General features: G+C 40.7%; 1 long non-coding RNA gene across 1 annotated transcript; it reads right to left on the bottom strand.

The window, feature by feature from the left end:
• Nucleotides 1-1032: 1032 nt before the first annotated feature.
• LOC106696146 lies at nucleotides 1033-2968 on the bottom strand. The gene is made up of 2 exons (XR_001347040.2): nucleotides 2835-2968; nucleotides 1033-1090 (listed from the first exon to the last, which is right to left on the bottom strand). It is a non-coding gene; the product is annotated as an uncharacterized LOC106696146 (long non-coding RNA).
• Between the last annotated feature and the right edge of the window lie 2791 nt (nucleotides 2969-5759).

Below are 5759 nucleotides of genomic sequence, written 5' to 3'. Positions count from 1 at the left end.
AAACAAGCCAGTCAGAGAAAGACAAGTATCACATGATCTCACTTATATGTGGAATCTAATGAACAAAATAAACTGACAAACAAAATAGATCCAGAGACATGGAAGCATGCAACAGACCGAGGAATCTAAGGGAGGCAGGGACATGGGATGAGATTAACTACAGAACTTATATGAATACTAGTCCGGGTGCACGAATTTGTGCACCAGTGGTCTCCCTCGGCCTGGCCTGTGGGATTGGGCCTAAACCAGCTCTTAGACCTCCCCCCAAGGGGTCCTGGATTGTGAGAGGGTGCAGGGCAGGCTGAGGGACCCCACCGGTGCACAATCGGGGCTGGAGAGGGACACGGGAGGTTGGCCAGGGTGTGTCCGGCCCATCTCATTCAGTCCCAATCAGCCAGACCCCAGCAGCAAGCTCACCTACCAGTAGGAGAGACTACCCCTGGTGGTCAGTGCACGTCATAGTGACTGGTCGACAGGCCGACTGGCCCCTGGTGGTCAGTGCATATCAGAATGAGCGGTTGAGAGGCCTTAACATATCATTAGCATATTACGCTTTGATTGGTTGAACGGACAACCGGACACTTAGCATATTAGGCTTTTATTATATAGGATATGCATAACCCATGGACACATACAATAGTGTGGTAAAGGCCTGGGGAGGGGGCAGGAGCTGGGTGGAGCGGGGGTAAATAGTGGGGGGAAAGGGGATATCTGTAATACAGTGGTTCTCAACCTTCTGGCCCTTTAAATACAGTTCCTCATGTTGTGACCCAACCATAAAATTATTTTCGTTGCTACTTCATAACTTTAATGTTGCTACTGTTATGAATCGTAATGTAAATATCTGATATGCAGGGATGGTCTTAGGTGACCCCTGTGAAGGGTCGTTTGACTGCCAAAGGGGTCACGACCCACAGGTTGAGAACCGCTGCTGTAATACTTTCAACAAAAATAAATTTAAAAAAAATGTTTAACTGAAACCTTTTTTACGTTGACATTGAAATTTTTTCCTATTATTTTCTTTTTAACTTACTGATTTAAGCATGGATTCCATTACTCGGTAATACAACCGAACTCCAAGTTTGTATCGCTATAAATAAAGAAAAATAATTATATCCCACTACTTTAGAAAATTACAACAATTATTAATCTTTTTAAAATTTTCCTTGAAACACATTTCTGAACCTTCTTAGGAATATGACTACCAAGAGATTAGGAAAGGTAGCTTGTCTAAAACTCAACACTTAAATATAAATGATAGCTAACATTCCCAATAAATTATCAAGAGGGAGGTCTTTGTTTTCATTCATACCACTTCAGTCTATATCATTCAACAGATTATATATATAAAATGTTATGTGCCTAGTACTATTTTTACATACTAATGTAATACTTTTTGTGACCTAGACCATGTATTTTCAAGATAGCTGTCCAGGATGACAAAATAGACTCTGTCCATAAAATTGGCAAAGGCACAAATCAAATTTCACTGATCTTATCAGCAAAAAATTTTAACCTAAAAACTAGTTCCCATTAGCTCAAAGAATAATCAAATTTGAGAGATACACACATGAAGACACACACACACTCACACACAAGCCATATTGCTTCATTTCAAATTATGAGCATAAATTTCATATACAAACAAAAAGAACTTTGAAGGTAGGAGAGTGTAAAGGGGGGATAAATGGTAATGGAAGGAGACTTGACTTGGGTGGTGAACACTCAATATACAGATGATGTATTATAGAATTATCCCCTGAAACCTATATCATTTTATTAAACAACTAGGGGCCCAGCGCGCCAAAGTGCGTGAGACCCAGACCCAGCGTGCCATGGGATGCAGCGTCAAGTCACCTCCTGGTGACCAGTCTTGGTTCGTTAAGGCGTTACGAACACTGGGTTTTTATTACGTAGATGTCATCCCCAATAAATTCAATTAAATATTAAATATAATTGTTTAAAATACTCATGGCATCGAAATATAAACTCGCTACACTGAAATAAATGTGTATAGTAGAATACAGTCTTCATATATATCTTTATGTATTACCTCATTAATGTCACAATGAAGCACAGTAAATAAACAACCTGATTTTCAGTCCAGCCAGTGTAGCTTAGTGGTGGAGCATCGACCTATGAACCAGGAGGTCACAGGTCTGACTCCTGGTCAGGGCACATGCCCAGTTTGCAGGCTTAATTCCCAGTATGGGATGTGCAGGAGGCAGCCGATCAATGAGTCTCTCTGATCATTGATGTTTCTATCTCTCCCTCTCCCTTCCTCTCTAAAATCAATGAAATATTTTTTAAAAAACAACAGAAAAACACACCTGATTTTCAGAGAAGTTGAGTGACGGAGTATAATGGTAGAACCAGATGGTTCTGATCCAGAGCCCATACTCTTATCCAACATATTACTTTTAAATTTTCTGAAATAATAATAGCAGTATTAAAAATATTACTGATAAATGGCATGTACAACATAATCCCATCCCATACAAGTATATGCATACAGAACTATTCCTAAATGTAGAAGTCAAAGCATGTGCAATAGTATTTAATAGTATCAAAGATTTTTAAAAAACTTTTTTCTTCCTTGATTTTTTTTAAATATCTACACTTTTTCTAAAATTTTCTGCATGTTTACTTTTGTTTTTTATAGGAGTGAAGGGTATTTTCCCATAAAGTTTTCCATAATAGCAGCATAGTTGAGCAGCGGAGATATATTATGTGTCAGTATTTTATACTATTGGACAAATACCATAATAATACTTATACAGTTTGAACAGATGTTGCATTTGAAATATAACAACAGTAATCAACATTATAGTTACCTGTGATCCAATTTCTATACATCCCTGTCCCACAGCTTTAGCAAACTTCTCTTTAAATATGTATCCAATATCCTGCACTCTTTTCAGGATACTTTCCATTGGATTCACTGTGCAGTTCTTAAGAAGAAAAACAGAAATATTGAGAATACTTTTTAATCAAAATTAACATACTGTCTATACTTCACTAGCAATTAGGGAAATACAAATTAAAATTACAATGAGATATCATCTCACACCTATTAGAATGGCTATTATCAATAAGACAAGTAATAACAAGTGTTGGAGAGATTCACTGCTGGTGGGAATCATTATGGAAAAGTGTATGGAGGTTCCCAAAAATTAAGAATAGAGTTACCATATGACCCAGAAACCCCCTGTCTGGGTAGCTACTCGAAAAATTTGAATACATTTATTCACAAAGATATATGCACCCCTATGGTGATTGCAGCATTATTCATAGTGGCCAAGACATGAAAACAACCAGTGTCCTTCGATAAATGATTGGATAAAGAAGGAGTGGTACATATATACAATGGAATACTACTCAGCCATGAGAAAAAATGAAATACTGCCATTTGTGACAACATGGGTGGATCTTGGGAATATCATGCTAAGGGAAATAAGTCAGAAAGAAAAAGTTAAGAATAATGTGATTTCATCCATATGAGGGATATAAAACTGAAAATAACACATGAAAAAACAAGATAAACAAACAAGCAAAAACTTATAGTCAAAGACAACAGTATAGTGGTAATCTGAGGAAAGAGAAGTGGGAGGGGTAAACAGTAAAAGGGGTCAAATATATGGTGATGGAAGAAGATTTGACTTTGGGTGGTGAACACACAATACAGTATATACAGATGATGTATCACAGAACTGTACACTTGAACCTATATAATCTTATTAATCAATGTCACCTCCAATAAGTTTAATTAAAAAATAAAATTGAATTACAAATATGTTTAAAAAGATGAGAAGACCTAAATAGTCATTTTTCCAAAGAGGACATACAGATGGCCAACAGGTCATAAAATGTTGCTTAATGTTGCTAATCATCAGAGAAATGCCAATCAAAATCCACAATGAGATATAACCTCATACCTGTTAGAATGACTATGAAAAAAAAAAGATAAAAAAATTAAAAAGTGTTGTATGAGGATGTAGAGGAAAAGAAGCACTTATGTACTGTTGGTGGAAATGTAAATTGGTGTAGTCACTATGGAAAATAAAATGGAAATTTCTCAAAAAAACTAAAAATAGAACTATCATAATATCCAGCAATCCCACTTGGTATTTATCTAAAGAAAACAAAAACACTGACACAAAAAGATGTCTGTACCCGATGACCATTGTAGCATTATTTACAATAGCCAAAATATGGAAACAATATAAGTGTTCATTGATGGCTAAATGAATAAAGCAACAAAAGTGGTATATGTGTATATATAGGATGTCACAAAAAATGTATACACACATTTTGAATAATTATAAAGACAGTGTTTATTAAAATACAACTCATTTTCAAAATTGAGCTATCAGCTGTTAAAATGTATATACATATTTTAGTGATGCCCTATATTTATACACAGGTATATATAATTCATATATATATATGAATATCTACACTAATAAAAGAGAAACATGGTAATTAGCGTACGACCGCTACCCTTTTCATTGGCTAATCAGTGAGTATATGCAAATTAACTGTCAGCCAAGATGGCGGTTAATTTGCATATACCGGCTCTGAGCAAAGACTGAAGACAACATGGAAGCCAAGGGCTATAGAAGGGAGCAAAGTAGAGGCCGCGGACACAGTAAAGGAGCCAAGGCTGCAGAGGCAGGAGGCGGGAGGGGAAACCCAGCCACAGCGGCTGGGAATGGGAGGGGAAACCAGGCAGCAGAGGCTCAGGGCGGGTTGGGCAAACCCACCAAGACTGAGCGGCTGGGGGCGGGTTGGGAAAACCCACCAAGACGGAGCGGCTGGGGGTGGGTTGGGAAAACCCAGCAGCAGCGGCTGGGGGTGGGTTGGGAAAACCCACCAAGACTGAGAGGCTGGGGGCAGGTTGGACAAACCCACCAAGACTGAGAGGCTGGGGGTGGGTTGGACAAACCCACCAAGATGGAGCGGCTTGGAGCAGGTTGGGCAAACCCATCAAACTGGAGCGGATGGGGGCGGGTTGGACAAACCCACCAAGACGGAGCAGCTGGGGGAGGATTGGGTTAACCCACCAAGACTGAGTGGCTGGGGGCGGGTTGGGCAAACCCACTCAGCTGCAGCAGCTGGGGGCGAGTTGGGCAAACCCAGCAGCAGTGGCTGTGGGCAGGTTGGGCAAACCCACCCAGCTGCAGCAGCTGGGGGCGGATTGGGAAAACCCACCAAGCCGGAGCAGTTGGGGCAGGTTGGGAAAAGCCAGCAGCAGCGGCTGGGTGCGGGTTGGGAAAACCCAGCAGCAGCGGCTGGGGGCCTGTTGGGCAAACCCACCCAGCAGCAGCGGCTGGGGGTGGGTTGCGCAAACTCACCCAGCTGGAGCAGCTGGGGGCGGGAGCGAAGCCCGCCTCAGCGGGTTTTGCTCCCTTCTCTGCTTTCCTCCAGCCACAGTAAGCCCTATTCTTGCAGGAATCTTCCTGCAACGGGCCTCTAGTATATATATATGTGTGTGTGTATATATATATATCCTATCTAATAAAAAAGAAACATGGTAATTAGCCATACCTCCACTACCCTTCCCATTGGCTAATCAGCATATCCTTATGCAAATTAACTGCCAGCCAAGATGGCGGCCGGCAGCCAGGCAGCTGATGCGAACAGGGAGGCTTGCTTGCTCCAGTGACAGAGAAGCCAGGTTCCCCCGCCTGCTGCTGCCCGGCCTCTGAGCTTGCAGTTTGAAACATTGGTACAAATATAGAAGCTAAACCAAAACCCCA

The sequence above is a fragment of the Myotis lucifugus genome, unplaced genomic scaffold (genome assembly GCF_000147115.1).
Source record: "Myotis lucifugus unplaced genomic scaffold, Myoluc2.0 scaffold_10438, whole genome shotgun sequence".
NCBI classification, from domain to species: domain Eukaryota; kingdom Metazoa; phylum Chordata; class Mammalia; order Chiroptera; family Vespertilionidae; genus Myotis; species Myotis lucifugus.
Note: the sequence above shows the minus strand (reverse complement) of the source record. Positions and strands in the feature narration are given on the sequence as shown.